The sequence below is a fragment of the Zingiber officinale genome, chromosome 9A (genome assembly GCF_018446385.1).
Source record: "Zingiber officinale cultivar Zhangliang chromosome 9A, Zo_v1.1, whole genome shotgun sequence".
Lineage (NCBI taxonomy): Eukaryota > Viridiplantae > Streptophyta > Magnoliopsida > Zingiberales > Zingiberaceae > Zingiber > Zingiber officinale.
In genome coordinates, this window is record NC_056002.1 from 57,607,014 (window position 1) to 57,624,478 (window position 17,465).

At 39.5% G+C, this 17,465-nt stretch overlaps 1 non-coding gene across 1 annotated transcript; it reads right to left on the reverse strand.

Moving 5' to 3' along the window:
* Window positions 1-14,729: 14,729 nt before the first annotated feature.
* Window positions 14,730-14,835, reverse strand: LOC122022027. The gene has a single exon (XR_006122777.1). It is a non-coding gene; the product is annotated as a small nucleolar RNA R71 (small nucleolar RNA).
* Window positions 14,836-17,465: the final 2,630 nt, after the last annotated feature.

The following is a 17,465-nucleotide window of genomic DNA, read 5'->3' on the forward strand; positions in this document are numbered from 1 at the left end:
AGGGCCTTCTAATGCAGCTTGCATCAGGTGTAGCTGTGGGGGAACACCTCTGTTCTGGGCATGTTGTGGAGGGGGTGCCTGAATCTGAGTAGGACAGTTCCGAGCCATATGCCCTTCCATTCCACAGTTGTAGCATCTATTTGTGCCTATCCGACATATTCCCGGGTGCTTCTTCCCGCAGGTGGTACACTGAGGAAACATGAGTTTCTTGCTTGCTGGCCCACCCTTGGAGTCAGTCCCTTGCTTCCGCTTGCCACTGTGATTTCCTTTCCAGTTGGTTCGGGTATTATGAGATTTTTGTCCTCCCAGCTGAGTTTGACTCTTGCCATCGCTCATTTCTTTCGGATAGTGTTCGGTGATCAGAGCACTACTGATTAATTCTTCGGCGGTCTGCGGTCTGTTAACTCCGCAGGCCACATTCAAAGCTATCTCAGGTTTGAGCATTTTCAGCATAAGTCTGACCATTTCTCTTTCAGTGCTGACCAATTCTGGACATAAGCGCGCTAAACGGTTGAATTTCTTGACCGCTTCATTAACTGACAGATCGCCTTGTCGGAACTCGGTGAACTCGTCATAATGCCTGTTTGTCACCCTCATATGGAAGAATTCCTCGAAAAATTCTGTCTCAAAGTCTGTCCATCTCATCTGATTTATCTGTCATTTTGCTTTGACTCGGTCCCACCACATTCTGGCATCGCCCGTAAGGCAGAATGATGCGCATTTGACTTTCTCGTGCTCAGGCCAATCCAGTAACTCCACTATGCTCTCCACAGTCTTGAACCAGGCCTGTGCGTCCCATGGTTCACAGATACCGGAGAAAGTTTCCGGCTTCAGTCTCTGCCACTGAATCAGATATGCCTCCTGACGAACCACTGGAGCTGGGCCTACCGGTGGTGCAGGTGCAGGTGGTACTGGTACAGCTGTAGGTATTACTGGTACTACGTTCTGGTGTCATGGCGGGGTAGCAGGATTCCCCTGTTGATTCAGCAGAGCAGTGATCATCTGCTGCTGTTCCGTAACCTGACGCTGGAGCTCGGTGACTACTGTTAGTTAGAGCCCTAGAGCCAATCATTTGATGATTGTATGGACTCATGTATATCATATTCTTTTATATTAATAAAGGCATTTGTTTGGTTATTATACTTATTTATATTAGTGCCAAATAGACTAAGTATAATAGCGTCCTTGAGTAGAAGGTTCATACCTATATCAATCGATTAGTTGAATCGATAGTGAGATGATATAGGGAACACTACTCTAAATCATTCCTAGTCGAGTATTAGCATTCAGGGACAATGTTAATACAATAAGACTAGCATGTAGGTCAGCTCGATGACTTGATCTCACAAGTCATGGATATAGAGATATCAAGCTAACACATGGGTATGCATTAGAGAATGTATACTGAATGACCCGCCATGAGAAAGTATCATGGATCGTTATATGAGTGTCATATACTTTCTCATGTGGCTATTAGTATGACTATTAGTCCTTAGACATGAAGTCACCATGGATCCCTACATAAGGAGTTATGTACTTTGGTTTCGTCAAACGTCACCCGTAACTGGGTGGACTATAAAGGCGATTACTGGGTATATAACGAATTATGTAGAGGGATGTGAGTGATGTAGATGGGATCTATCCCTCCCATATGACGGGAGTGACATCGGTATTCTTGATAGAGTGAGACCACCAAGTGCATGGCCATGCCCAAATGAGTCAACATTAGATGTTGAGCTCATTTGATCGAGTGAGTCTACTTGGAGTTCAAGATTTAGATTGATTAGAGGATGACACGGTCTATGTCTCACATTGATCAATCTAGATGTCTAGGATAGAAGGACACTTGTCATTATTTTGTGAGTAGTCACAATTGGTAGTCACAAGGTGATGTCGGATCTCGACATTCTTGTAACTTGGGTAGTAATGATGTGTTGCTAGATACCGCTCATTACTTATGCTCCTAAATGGGTTTAGGGCATTGCCAACGTTACAAGAACCTATAGGGTCACACACTTAGGACAATTAGATGGAGATTAGGTTCATATGATGAACCAAGAGGATTAGATTCATTTGATGAATCAAATTGGATTAAGAGTAATCCTAATTGGGCTAACTTGAGTTCGACTCAAGTTGATTCATGTGTTCAATGAGTCTAATTTAGATTTTGACTCATTGAATTAATTTAATTTAATGAATTAGATTCATTATATTAAGTTGACTCGAATCAAATGGTTAGATTAGATCAACCATGGTAGAGATTGGGTCAAGTTTGACTTGACTTGAGAAGGAAGTCCAAAGGTCAATTTTGACTTGACCTTTTGCCACCTCATTGGTGAGTTGGCATTAGGTGGACCAATAATGATATTCCACATCATCATGGGTGCCACCTCATGGAAGTTACAAAGCCATTTTCTTATTAACTTCACATTAATTGCATTTAATGGGGAGTTACACAAGATGAAAGTGGCCGGCCACTTTGTGAAGGATTTTGAATTCATTTTTCATTCAAGTGTGGTGATTTCTTCCTCCTTCTTCCTCTCAAGCTCTCCCTCTCCCTCTCCTCCTTGCTTGGCCGAATCTCACCAAGGTGCTAGCACACCTTTGTGTGAGGTTTTCTCCACCTACGTGTCCGTGTGGATACTTCTAGAGGACCGGCGCTTGACGGTCTAGAGATCCGGCAACTCCTTGGACGAGCGGGATAAGAGAAAGGCACGCTTCGAAGGTATAACCCTTATCTAGTGTAGATCTAAGGTTTTACAAACTCGTACAAGAAAAGGTTTTTCGAAAAGTTTTGTTTACGAATCTTTGCACGGATCTACGGCTTTGGGTGACTCGGGGTTTCCGCGACGCGAAAAAGCGGTTTTCGCGGCCCGAAGAATCCAACAACTACATGCATCAGATCAGGTGGAGGTGCTGTCTCCTCTGCTCTGGTATTACGTCTTCTAGCCATCCTTATTTTCATTAATGACAATAGAGCTATCATAAGTTATTATCATTTTTGACCAGACTAACGTAAGGTTATCATCATTTCTAACTATTGTAAAGTTGTTTTGTTATCATCCCTAACCTACCATCATGCAACCTAAACTAAAATTGTGACTTAAAAGAATAAAGTAAGCATGCATACTACTACAGCATCATAAATAAAATAAATAAAATAACTAAGCATAAGCATTATAAAAAGAAACATACTAAGCATAGAAATTCTTACTTGGAGCGGCAGGATGTAGGCTTGATGTGTGTGTAGTGGAAGGTAGAACCTCGCTCTGATACCAACCTGTAACGCCCGCCCTTCCAGGGACACTCTACTGCCCTTAGAGGGACGGGGTTACTTACATTCACCTAACATACTAATGCATATGAACTCATGGCAGCGGAAGACATACTTAAAAATTTTATCATATGCATTTGATTGTCTTAAACATGGCATGTGAATCATAACTTATTAAACTTTTTACTATATCATAATAAGTCTAACATGGCAAACTATCATGAGAGCATAACATACTAGCTCAACCATCATCATAAACATAGGGTCCAAACTTAGTTCACATGCACAATTTAGTCAATATAAATTTAAACTTAATTTGATCTATCCACCATGCCACTTCCACACACATCATCATCGCCCTTCTTGCTGCTCCCCTTAGTTCATCCATTCCTTGCCCTTATCTGCAGTACAAGGAAACGTAAAACTATAAGCCCAAAGGCTTAATGAGCTCCTTTCCTACTCATAAAACATAAGGCACATAATACCACATAGCATGTAAAACATAGCATAGCATAACATAGTATGGAGAATCATAACATCAAACATAGTTTGTCATATAGGAAACATAACATAGCATGGAATAGCATGTGAATACATATCATGGGAACATATCATATCCAGTAAGCATGCATCATAACTCATACCTGTTCATAATAATGCAAAACCCATAATTTATAAAACATATGCATGTAAATGCAAGATGTATATTTTCAAAACATGTATCATGGAATGCACATATGCATCATGTCTCTTTTAAAACATATCTTAATACACTCTTGAACATAACATAATCATCATGAGGGCCCGGCTTGTACCACATACATACATAATGCGCGCAATCCCTAGGACAGGGTAGCTAGCCCTGAACCTACTAGAGATCTAGGTCCGTTCATAGTCCGTGGACCTAGGGGCGTACTAAGGAGCCCATCCCTTTTTACGAGGCCCGTTTCATAGACCATCGACCTCGGGGCGCTTATGGAGCCCACCCTTGGTACAAGCCATATAAAATAAAATATCATGTCATACATATCATGTCATCATGCATATCATAGCTTATCATACATGTCATAATTTCTTGTCATATCATGAAGAGAGCTCTTATCCCATCTTAAGGGAAACATCTCTTTGCCATACCATGAAGAGTGCTCTTGATCCCAACTTAAGGGAAGCAACTCTTAGGCTTTTCTTCTTACATAAGCCTTTCATACATATATCATGAAACATAACATGTTTGTATCATAACATAAAACATATCATGTGATCTTCATAACACTAAGCATGGCATATCATATAATGAAGCATAACATATCATATCATGAGCATGGCATATCATATCATAAGCATAGCATATCATATCATGAGCATGGCATATCATATCATAAGCATAGCATATCATATCATGAGTATAGCATATCATATCATGGAACATAGCTTATCTCAAAACATAAGGCATAACATATCATATCATATGCATAGCATATCATATCAGGAGTATAGCATATCATATCATGGAACATAGCTTATCTCATAACATAAGACATAACATATCATGTCATAAGCATAGCATATCATATCAGGAGTATAGCATATCATATCATGGAACATAGCTTATCTCATAACATAAGACATAACATGTCGTATCATGAACATAGCATATCATATCATGAGTATAGCATATCATATCATGAGCATAACACATCATATCATGGAACATAGCTTATCTCATAACATAAGGCATAACATATCATATCATGAACATGGAACTTAAACTAATCACTTATCAAAGACCATATATCATGAGAAAACATAAGCATGCTTGGTTAGATTCACTCTTGACCCATTTATCCATCTTGGCCGAAACCCTATTAATTGGGTTTCCCATTTTTTTTTCCACTATAAGAAGCATGAAACTAAAGCCAACTATAGATAAATAACCATATATCATAAATGGGTATAAACAAGCATGGTTAGTTTGCAAGACATGGCTCTAAGCCTCTACACTTGCTTGGCCGAACCCTAAAGTGAAGTTCTAGGTTCCATTTGTGTAACATGTAGCATAAAACTTATCTAACCATAAAAGATCATGATTAGGTTTCAAAACTTTACCCTAGGCTTGGCATTCCTTCTTGGCCGAGACCTTCATTTAGGGTTTTAGGTTTTCTAATGCAACATGTAACATAATGTTTTAACCATACCATATACAAGATATCATACTTCATGAACAAGCATAAATAATCATGATTGGGTTTCAAAACTCTATCCTAGGTTTGACATTCCCTCTTGGCCGAACTTATATTTAGGGTTTAAATTTTTTCTAATGCAACATGCAACATAATGCTTTAACATTACCATATACAAGATATCATACCTCATGAACAAGCATAAATAAGCATGATTGGGTTGCAAAACTCTACCCTAGGTTTGGCATTCCTTCTTGGCCGAACCTATATTTAGGGTTTAAAATTTTTCCTATGCAACATGTAACATAATGCTTTGACCTTACCATATACAAGATATCATACCTCATGAACAAGCATAAATAAGCATGATTGGGTTTCAAATTTTGACCCTAAGCTTGGTATCATGTCTTGGCCGAAACTTTACACTAAGGTTTCCATCATTTTTGTTATCACATGAAGCATAAAACCTCAGCTATCAACATATAAAAATTTCATATATCATGAAGGAGCATAACAACATATTTTTTTTTTCAAAATCTTGCCCTAAACTCTATGATTCATCTTGGCCGAACCATTAGATCAGGGTTTCTAATTCTTTTATTGACATATAAGGTCTTAAACTTAAACTATCAACACATGAAAGATCCTACATCATATAAGAGCATGGATAAGCATGATACCAAAAGAAACTTTGCTCTAGATCTTCCCTTTTTGTCTTGGCCGAAACTTCAAGATGAGGTGAATATATATATTTTTTTTCTACAACATAAAGCATAACTTGTAACTTGTAAATTCTAAGTGACTACCAATCTATCTTGTCAAAAACTTTCAAGGAATTTCATAAGATTTCAAAAGCGTTTTCATACAACACAAATCGAAACTACTTGTACTGCAGTGAGGGGATACTCACATCTTTCGTTTGATTTCCTTAGGGAAGTAACCTTGATTTGTGGAGCTTTCTTAGAGGGAAGTTTTCCTTTGCTTGGGTTCGGCAATGGTGAGGGGAAGAAGTTTGGTCACGGTGAGGAGGAAAGAGGAAGGAAGCAAAAATGAAGAGTTTCCTTCATTTTCTCCTTTTATTCCAAATGAGAAGAGGAAGGAAAAATTGGGTTTTCCTCCTCTTTTCCTTTACTTCTCCCTTAATGAAAAGAGGAAGCAAGAGTCCTCTTTTCTTTTGAGAGAAAGAAGGCAACTCTAACTTCTCCTTCTAAATGAAAGAAGCTATTTTCTTACTCTTAACTATGATTTCCCTCTCCTTTCTAACAATAATTACTCTTGGTCTATTAGTTAACACATACATGTATCTAGTAAGAGATCCAAGGTTCAAACCTTGGTCATCTCTTTTTTGGTTCTCTTATTTTATTGTTTTTGAAATTTTACATATAAGGCCTATTTATTTTTATTCATGATAAAAATATCTAAAATCTTGCTAAGTACCCTATGGGTGTTACATTCCCAATGATGGGAAAACACATAGCTATGTATTTTGATGAACTTAAAACTCAAAAGGATGCACTAAATCAACATCTTGAGTTTTGTTCATCATCCTAACATCTCACTTGTATCTAATGTTCACTAAAACACATACAAGTCACCTTTTGGGTCTTTGTGAGATGTAAAATTTGGTTTTGCCCTAGTCTAGCGATCATGCATATCTATCTAGGCATTTTATGGATATTGAACATCCACCTTGGATGTCACTTGTTGATAAATGCCCTTTGTCCTTAATTTTAAGGGATTAAAAATAATCCATGATATGCTATGTCATACATCAAAATGAGATAGCTTTCAAAAGAAAGATTCCTATAACTACATGATGTATGTATGTCATGACATGGTATTTTTGTGTTTTTCATCATAAGGTATGAATGCAAAAATAATCATGATGTCATGGCATATAATGAGCAAACAAAGCATTGAAAAATCGAATAAATACACATACCTAGGTTGTCTACCTAAGTATCCTTAAGTCTTAGCTAAAATAAGACCTAGATTGCCCAATTTCCTCAAGAAAATGTCAAAACTCAACTTGACATTTCTTTAATCTCTTGATTAATTTATGCCAATTGAAATTAAACTTATTCCTCAAATGTTGACATATTTTTCTTCCACAAGAGTAACACTAAGAAAATACCAAAATCCCAACCTGATATTTCTTATGTTTTCTCAAATTATGCCATTTTAAAATAAAATCAATACTTCTCTGATTTGACACATTTTACTCTTTCAAAGAGTAAATCATAAATCCATTTCATTTTCAAAGGTTAATGATAACCTTGAAAATGTTCCTTGAGTGTCAATTTATTTAAAGTTGGGTTAACTACCCTTCTTCTTAGAGTTGACACTCTCTAACCCATCTATGGGGTAGAGAAAATGCTCCTAGGAACTCAAAACCTATTGGTGCTCCTTGGATACTCTAGGTATTCACTAGGGATAACTTCCCTAGATACCTTCCTAATGACCTTGTTTGGCTTCTTAGAAGCCTTGGTCACATTTTCTAGGTCAACCCTAGGGATTTCTTCCCTTGTGACCTTTTTAGTGACTTTGTTAGACTTCTTAGAAGTCTTAGTCACTTTAGTTGCAAAACTACTCCTAGGGATAACCTCCCTAGTATTTTTAGCTTGCCCACTAGGCCTAGGGTTGGTTCCATAGCTATATGGAACCCTATGGTAAGAAGTTACATCCTTCTTGGTCTTTGGCTTGTGTCCCAAACCTTTGTGGCCATTGGATGACTTTGATACTCCTAGCCCTAGGTTTTGCCCATTTTGCCATATTAGGATATTTTCCATCCTTTTTAGGGTCTTTTCCATTTTATCAAGTCTTGACCTCAAGACTTGATTTTCTTCCCATAAATCCCTAGATTTTGGTTTTCTATTTAATGCTTGAGCGTTTGTATTTCTAGGCGTATAGTTATTGATCTTAGTGTTCTTGCCTAGATTTTTATCTATATTCCTAGCCCTAGGTTGAGAGGTTTTAGCATGAAAAGCTACATGATTTTCCTTAACTTTATCATGCCTCCTATTTTCATGGTAAATAGCATTAAAATGATATAAGTTAGAACTAGCATGCTTTTTATCATAATTTAAAGGGGTAGGCTCAATAAAGGTTACCTTTCTTTTTACCTTGGATGCTCCCCCTTGAATTGAGCTTCCTTCTTGAGCCTTGACCACCTTCTTCCCCTTAGGGCATTGACTTCGGTAATGCCCCTTTTGATTGCAAGAGAAGCACACAATGTACTCCTTGCTCTTCTTTGTTGTGGGGATGGTCTCCTTGACATTCTCCTTGCCCTTGGGTGCCACTTGACCCTTCTTTTTTGCCAATTTGGGACACTTGCTCTTGTAGTGCCCATTCTCCTTACACTCAAAACATATAATATGATTTTTATTTTTAATTGAAATGTTTATACCTTCACATGTAGGGATGACACTTGGTCCTCAATGTGATGTGGATGTAGAGGCTTCCTCTTGATCTGATAGTGATGCTCCTCCATTTGATTTAGCTTGACTTGTGGAGGTGGAAGCTTCTTTATCCTCTTCTTCTTTTGACCCAAATGTGGAGACTTCTTCTTCTCCTTGATCCGGTGTCACCGAAATTTGCTCCCCCTCAATCCTAGAGGTGGAGTCTTCTTCTTCTTCTTCATCCTCTTACACATTAAACAAGGAATATGTTCCTTCCTTGTTCTTTTGGCTGTACTCCTTTGAGGATGGTGCTTTTTGGACTTCTTCTTCTTCAGAAGTTGAGCATCTCTCAACTTCGGAGTCCTCTTCCTCTTTCTCTTGATTTTGCTCCAATGAGTCACCCTCTTTGGATTCTTCTTGGATTGGTGCAGTGGAGGGGATCTCATGAATTGATGCCAATTTGCTCCTTGGCATCCTTGAACTCTCCAATTTTGAATAGAATTGTACTAGGCAATAAATTAACCAATAATTTGGTTACCTTGTCATTTGCTTCGCACCTTTGGACTTGCTCCGAACTCCATTTGCTCCTCTTGAGAGCTTTTCCCTTTGAATTCGTTGGAGCTTTTCCCTTTGAATTCGTTGGAGCTTCGAAGCCTTCCATAAGAGCCAACCATTGCTCTATCTCCATCATTAAGAAGTTTTTGATCCTTGATTTCCAAAGATCGACGCTTGTAGATGTGTACGGTGGAGCCACCCTTGTGTCAAATCCAAGTCCATCTTGGAATTGCTTCTTGAAGTTGAGCTTCTTAAGACTTTGATGAATTTTCTCCAACTTCTTCACCCTCTAGCTTTGCTTGTTTTGTTTTCCTCTTCCGGCGATGATTCCGGTGAAGAGTGACCTCACTTTGTTATCACTTGTTGGGACCGAAAAGTAGCTAGAGGGGGGGGGTGAATAGCTCATCGCGTGCTCATGTGCTTCGTTGCTTGTTTCTTCAAGGATGTGCAGCGGAAATACAAAGAAACAAAAGCATACAACGCTAACAAATGGATTTTACTTGGTATCCACCTCACAAGAGGTGACTAGTCCAAGGATCCACGCACACACACACCCTCCACTATGAATAACACTCCTTTATGGTAACTACCAAAGGCGGAGAAGCCCTACAACACTCTCAATACAAGAAGAAGGAAAGGGAAACAAAATACAAGCAAAAGCTTACAAGTTATGCAGTAAAAACCCTAACCCTAACTTCTTGTTGTTGCCTGCCTCTTAATCTTGGATCACTAGCAACCTTGCTCCAAGAACCCTTCAAGAACTGGCGGTGGAGTGGAGAAGAAGTGTGGAGAGCTGCTGGAGAGGATCGGAGATCAATCATAAAGTCTCTACCGAAGGAATCGAACGTCTGCGGCTTTTATCGACGCTAACGGTCGGATCCCGATCGATTTGATTGCTCCCAATCGATCGGGGAGGCTTTGGATCGATCGGCTGATTGATCCAGAGCGCCTCTGTGCTCTCGGTAAATTGCCTGGATCGATCGGCTGATCGATCCAGGGCTTATCGTGCGAAATCGTAGCTCCCAATTAATCCACTGATCGATTGGGGTATCTGGATCGATCGACTGATCAAACCAGCGCTGTTCTGTGCGACCGCGTACTTGTCCCAATCGATCCACTGATCGATTGGGAGGAGGTTGGCGCGAAGACTCGCCCAATAGATTGGGCATGAGCCAATCGATAGGTTGATCGATCCAGCTCATGATTTTTCCCTAAAACAAGTCTAAAGCCTCCTTAACCAACATCCGTTCAACCATGATCTGTTGGTTCATCGTGCCTAGCATCCTGTCACCCTTAACCTGCTAGAACTCGCTCACCAAGTATCCGGTCAATCCCTTTGACCCACTTGGACTTTTCTCCTCTTGCCAAGTATCCGGTCAATCCCTTTGACCTACTTGGACTTTCACCTCGTTCCAAGTATCCGGTCAATCCCTTGACCTACTTGGACTTTCACCAGATGTCTGGTCAACATTGACCTATCTAGATTTTCCCTGTGCCTGGCTTCACTCACCAGGACTTCTCATCTGTCTGGCTTCACTTACCAGGACTTCCAATTTGCCTAGATTCACTCACTAGGACTTTCACCTGACTTCACTCACCAGGATTTTCTCTCTGCCTAGCTTCACTCACTAGGTCTTTCACCTGGCTTTATTCACCAGGATTTCCTTCTGCCTAGCTTCACTCACTAGGTCTTTCACCTGGCTTCACTCACCAGGATTTCCTTCTGCCTAGCTTCACTCACTAGGAGTTTCCTTCTGCCTAGCTTCCCAGTTAGGACTTTCACCTGGCTTCACTCACCAGGATTTCCTTATCAAGTATCCAGTCCACCTTGACTCTTCTTCATAATCTCCCCACATGAACAATCGCACCTGCAATCTCCATGTGTTATCTATATGTATTGTCAAATATCGAAATCATGACCAAGACTCAAGCTTGGTCAACCAGGTCAACCTTGACCTAAAGGATATTGCCCCAACATATAGTACCATCAAATCCACGGGCACCACCAGTAGGTAAACCAAAACAAATATTAAAATCACTAAATATCCACCGAATTTCTTTGTTCATCAACCTAAAAGTTATGCCCCCAATGTAGTCATCCTCAGAAGAACATTTAACATCAATCAAACTTAAAAATTCTAAGACTAGGCAGGGGTAAGTCGGCAGACGTGTGTACATCATGTCATGCCAATCAAAGGAGCTAATCATCCAATCTACGTCATTCCTAATCCCTAACATATCCATGGTGGTTGGATCTATATATCTAGTGCACACAATTTTCCTAGCAACAAAATATCATATCTAGTTTTATGTTCTTGATTTCTAAAAATAAAAATCATATTAAATTCATTGTCATTACCTTGGTCGCGTGCCATCCTTTTGCCTTTGCCTTTGGATGAAGAAGTCTTTCCCTTGCCTTTGTCTCCTCCTGGTGCATCTCCTTCGCCAGCTCCACCGCTTCCTCTTCAGAGTCTCTTCAAGATTTGAGACATGATATGCAAGGCGAATTTGAGGCCTTTCTTATGGGTGGATGTGGATCTTGAAGATATAGGAGGAGAAAGAAGAAGGATAGGGGAATTGTTCCTCTCTTTTTGGATTTGGGGCTTGAAGAAAACCTAGATCTAGATCTAGATCTCAGTAAAGATGAGTCTTAGATGTAGGGAATGAAGGTTGATGAGGTGTAGTGGGGAAGAAAGGGTTTTTTGGAGAGAAAGAGATGGGAAGTAGGGTTATTTAGGGTGGTTGGCGGCGCACACGGGTAAGGCACGGCTGTGTCTTAAAGACACAACCTGGTTGATGGGGTCGCCTCAAGGCCCCTTCTTTCCTCCTCTCGTCCGAGATTGCACGGCCGTGTCAATCGACACGACCCATGCACTCTTCTCCTTGGGTAGCTTTGCACGACCGTGCCAGATCCGCAAGGTCATGTATTGTTCCTTCTCTGCAAAGGCCACACGACCATGTGGGTGCACACGGCCTGTGTCATTTCCTCCTCTGTCAGCTTCGCACGGCCGTGTACATTCACACGGTCGACCCCCTTACATGCGTAATGTTGACAGGGACAACTTTTGGAGGCACCAGAACGAGGCAGAGAACACGGTCGTGCAACCTTGCACGACCGTGTGGCCAAACAGAGGAAGAACATGGCACGACCGTGCAACTATTACACAGTAGTGTGGCCAAACAGAAGTGGATCTTTGCATGGCCATGCAAACCTGCATGGCCATGCCCCCCATGACCAACAGTCAAGCAATACACGATCATGCAATCTTGCATGACCGTGTCCGAGGAGCAGAGCCCCAGATCCACACGGCAGTGCCAATTGGCACGGCCATGCAACGCGGCCAGAGGCAGAAGAAGGCACGACCGTGCCACAACTGCACGGCCATGCCCCAGGAGCACATCCCCAGATCCACACTGACGTACCAATTTGCACAGCCATGTAGAATGACCAGAGGTAGAAGAAGGAACGACCGTGCCACCTCTGCACGGTCGTGCCGTGGCGCCCGTGACCTAATCTATATAAGGGTCAAGAACCCTATTCGAGGGGCATCTTTGGTTCAAGGCTTCGTTCCTCTCCTTGGGAAAGGGTTCTCCCCTTCGGGGGAAACCCTAGAGCTTCATCTACCGCCATCCCTTGACGTTCCGTCCATCTCCAGAGCAAGGAGGCATCCCCAAGACATCAGAAACCACGGCAAGCATCTCTTCTTCCCCTTCTTCTCACATCAAGGGTTGTAAGTATGCTTTACTTTATGTTTTGGTGTTGTTCTTCCCTCACAATGGAGTAGAAATCCTCTTCTAGGATTAGGAAGTATTTGTAATGTTATGGAAATGTAGAACTATGTAGATTCACCATATTTCTATTTAATGACTTGTTAATGCCTTGTTCATGCTTGATGAATTTATATTTATTTGCACGCTTTGTTGATTGATGTGGAGAATCATTAATCACGCAAAGGGGATGCCCTAGAGTGTATTGACCAAGGTGCCCTATTGATAGGGGTAACCCTTTCCGGACGTTTAGGATGTTCCGTTAGAAGGAGAAACAATTCCTTAGGAATTGCTGCTCTCGTAGAAATAGTGCTCTAGATCGTATACCTGAGGGGCCCTAGTGACAAGGCTAACCCGTTCATGGGCGTCTAAGACATTCTCTTGAAAGGAGAGGCAATTCCACCATAAGGAAGTCGAAAATCGTACCAAATCTGTACCTTTATCCTTATTGTTATTTACTAGACATGTATTCTTGTGATCTACCAAGGCACCCTCATAATAGGGGTCAACCGTTATAGGATTTCATAGGAATCGTCTCTATTTGATATTTAGGGATATTGACCAATTTAACTTCCTACAAGAGCATGGACATAGAGGGTAGAAACTAAGCAATCTATGTAATATCTCCTAGCATTATAATGAAACTAAAATCCTAGAATCTATCTCCCAAAGCTCATTCCCTCCAAGATCAATTCTCTCTCTCTCCTCTCTCTTCATCTCAACCTTCTTTCCCTCTCTTTAATCACACTCGTTAGTTCATAAGCGTCAAAGCCAACTTTCGACCGTCTAGATAATTTACTTTGTGACATCTTTAGTGTCTAATCAACTGTCCCTGTGGTTTGACAATCTTATATATTACCGACGATAAATTAGTGCATTTGCGGAATCATAACAAGTTTTTGGCGCCGTTGCCGGAGACTGTTCGCATTAACATTAGTAGATTAGCTATTTAGTGTATCTAGACTTGTGAATAGCTTTTGCTTTTCCATTTTCATAATTCAAAAAAAAAATCTGTAGTTTCTTTCTTGTCTTTAAATTCTACATTGATTTTTTTTTATCAATTTAAATTCTACATTTTGTTTCTTATTTTTTTATATATAGCATTTTATTTCTTATCTTTAATTCTTCATTTTTGTTTTTACTCAAATTTTTTTTTCTTAAGCACTAACATGTCAAGCAGGCCCTTAAGAGATTTCTCGGCACCTATTTCTACAAGGTTTATGTCTCCCATTGTGCAGCCTCATATTGAAGCAGAAAATTTCCAACTAGACCCAGAGTTGATTTTCATGATACAAGGTCACAAATTTGGAGGAGAAGTATCTGAAAGTCCTTATCTACAGACGCAATTCGATATGGTGGCATTTCTAGAACTTTGTGATATGGTGAATTGTGAAGGAGTGTCAGCAGACGCAATTCGATTGATGGCATTTCCTATTGGCATCAAGGATAAAGCAAGGACTTGGTTATATTCTCTCCATCCTCAAAGCATCACAAGTTGGGAACAATTGGAGAAGCAATTTTTGAATCATTTTTTCCCTCCAAGTAGAACAATTTATATGAAGAATTGCATCACAAATTTTGCTCAGACATATGGAGAATCATTATCTGAAGCATGGAATAGATTGAAGAGTCTACAAAGACAGTGCCCTCATCATGATTTGGAAAAATGGCTAACCCTGCACATATTCTATAGGGGAATTTCTTTCTCAGATAAGTGTTTGTTAGATTCATCAACCGGAGGTTCTTTTATGGACAAGAGTGTAAATGAAGCATATACATTAATTGATCAAGTTACATTGAACCTCCATGAATGGTCGAACAAAAGTTGAATGAAATATCCCTAAAAAATGCAAGCCATAAATGTAAGAGAGCTTGTCAAGCAAAATGCAGCTCAACTACCCAAAAATGTTCAAATTCACAAGTCACAGAATGAGGAGTTCAAACATTTGGGGGAAAAGATTAATAGCATAGTTTTGAAATGGTTCAAAGAAGACCTTCCTCCTACACAGACAAGATCTAGTGTAAATGATAATAATTTTAAGTAGAGAAGTGACAAGAATTATGAAGAACTTCTGAAAAAGGACTTGTTTAGAATTGAGGAGAAGAATAATAGAAGACCTCAAGAACTCAGTTTCATTACTCTAGGAAGTTCCCAAAGGCCACAAGTAACTTTCCCTCAATGATTGATCACACCTACACTAGATAAACAAGTTGGACCTCCTCCGCAAGCTCAAAGGGAATATGGGAAAAAGGAAGTACCTTTCCCAAGACCTTCACTAAAGGTTCCTTTTCCACAAAGGCTAGTGAGGGTCAATGCAAATGAAGACTTTGGCAAATTCTGTGATACTAATATGGTTGAGTATAGATTTTTGGATGTATATGAAGATGAGGACTCTTCAGATGAGGATTGTGATGATAATGTAGTGGATAACAAGTTTTCAGATTTACCTTCTAGGTTTACAGGGTGTTATGATGAAATTGAATTTTCAGATGATGAATGTGATGTGGTAGATCAACTTAAAACTGCAAATAAAGTTAGTGATCCTCCTATAGATGATTCTCCCATTGAGGATATTGATGTTGGTTTATTTTTTGATGCTTGTGTCAATGATGAAGTTATGAAAGGAAGTGTAGGGAGCTAGGTTGTGGAAGCAACATCTCAAGAATCACCTCCTTTATCCACACAACCTTCTGAGGTTATGAGAGTTGCAAGGATTGAACATGTTGTGGACCAATGTGTAGGGACTTGTGCAATAGAAGCAAAGACCCAAGAATCACCACTTTTAGAGGCATCACTACTTGAGCTAGAGCTAGAGCCAATATAAGATTTAGAACTCACATCCACTTGTTTAGAACTTTCAGGTACATCTCAACAATGCAAGGTTCGTATTTCTAGTGATCTTTTGGAAAATTTTATAGAGGTACCTATAATTGATTTTGTTGGATGTGATTCATTTTTTTATACATATTCAGTTCATACTAATATGGTTCTAGTTCCTTCTTATATCACATGCTTGTGGGAGGTTTGCCTTTCTTTTAGGTGTGCAGATTTTCAAGAGCCCAATAATTGGAAGCTCATACTAAACCGTCTTCGACCACCTGAAAGAACTTCAAAAAAGACGAAGATAGAGAGAGTTATAGTTTACTCTGTAGCTCCTTTGATGAAAGCTCTCTCCATAATAAGAGCCCTTGGTAGGAGGGTGTTGAAATATCTTACCCCTCCAAGAGCGAGATTTCGATGAATTTAATAAGGTGGTCGAGCTAATGACCTTAAACAAGCGCTTCTTGGGAGGCAACCCAAGTTCAATCTTGTTTTCATTCATATTTTTAGTTCCTTTTTAGTTTCATTTCTTTTTTCATAATAAGCATGTATCCTCTACTTAATTTTTGTTATCAATTTTATTTTATAGGACTCAAAGATTAGGAGGAGTGCAATTACATGATGGAGAAGTTAATGACATGGGCATTTGACACACATCATTTGGTAACTTCTCTTACTCTTAATCTCCTCCACATTATTTTTAGTTTTCATTGGGACAATGAAAAGTTTAAGTCTGGGGGGACGCATTAGATGCATTTGGTTTAGTTTAGTTTTTGCTTATTTCTTTTGCATAATAAATTTTTCCTAGTTGCATCATTCATCACATCATGATTGTTTGTTCCTTAATGAAAAATACTAGCACGTTTCATCTAGATATTTATGTTGTGTGATTTGGTATGCTAGTATACCTATTGATATTTTTTTTCTTATCCATAGTAGCATGAAGTGAGCATTGCTATTACTAGAAGAATTTGAATGTTGGCCTAGTTTTAGGATCTCTTCACATTATGCTTGACTTTGATGGTAGATATTTTTGAAAATAGTCATGATTCATAGAACCGAACTAGTACTCTTGCTTCTATGGTGACCTCTCAACTACATTTTTGAAAAACTTACGCCTTTCGTTTTTTTCCCTCCAAAATTATTTTCGAAAAATTCATTTTCATCCTTTCACGGTTTATTAGTATTGATAAAATATTGAATTTGGCAAAACTTGAAATAATATTTTTTAAATATTTTTAATAATATTTTATTATTTTTTCTCGAAACTCGTAAACTTTTATTTCTATCTTTCTACCACACTACTAATCCAGGATTAAGTCCTGGGACAAGTTTTTTTTTGCTCACTTTTTAGTGCAAGATTCAATGGCTCTCCAAGGCTATAGCACCACTCGACCACCGCTCTTCTCCGGCGAAGACTTCGGCTACTGGAAAGGCCGAATGGAATAGTACCTACAAACCGAGTTCGA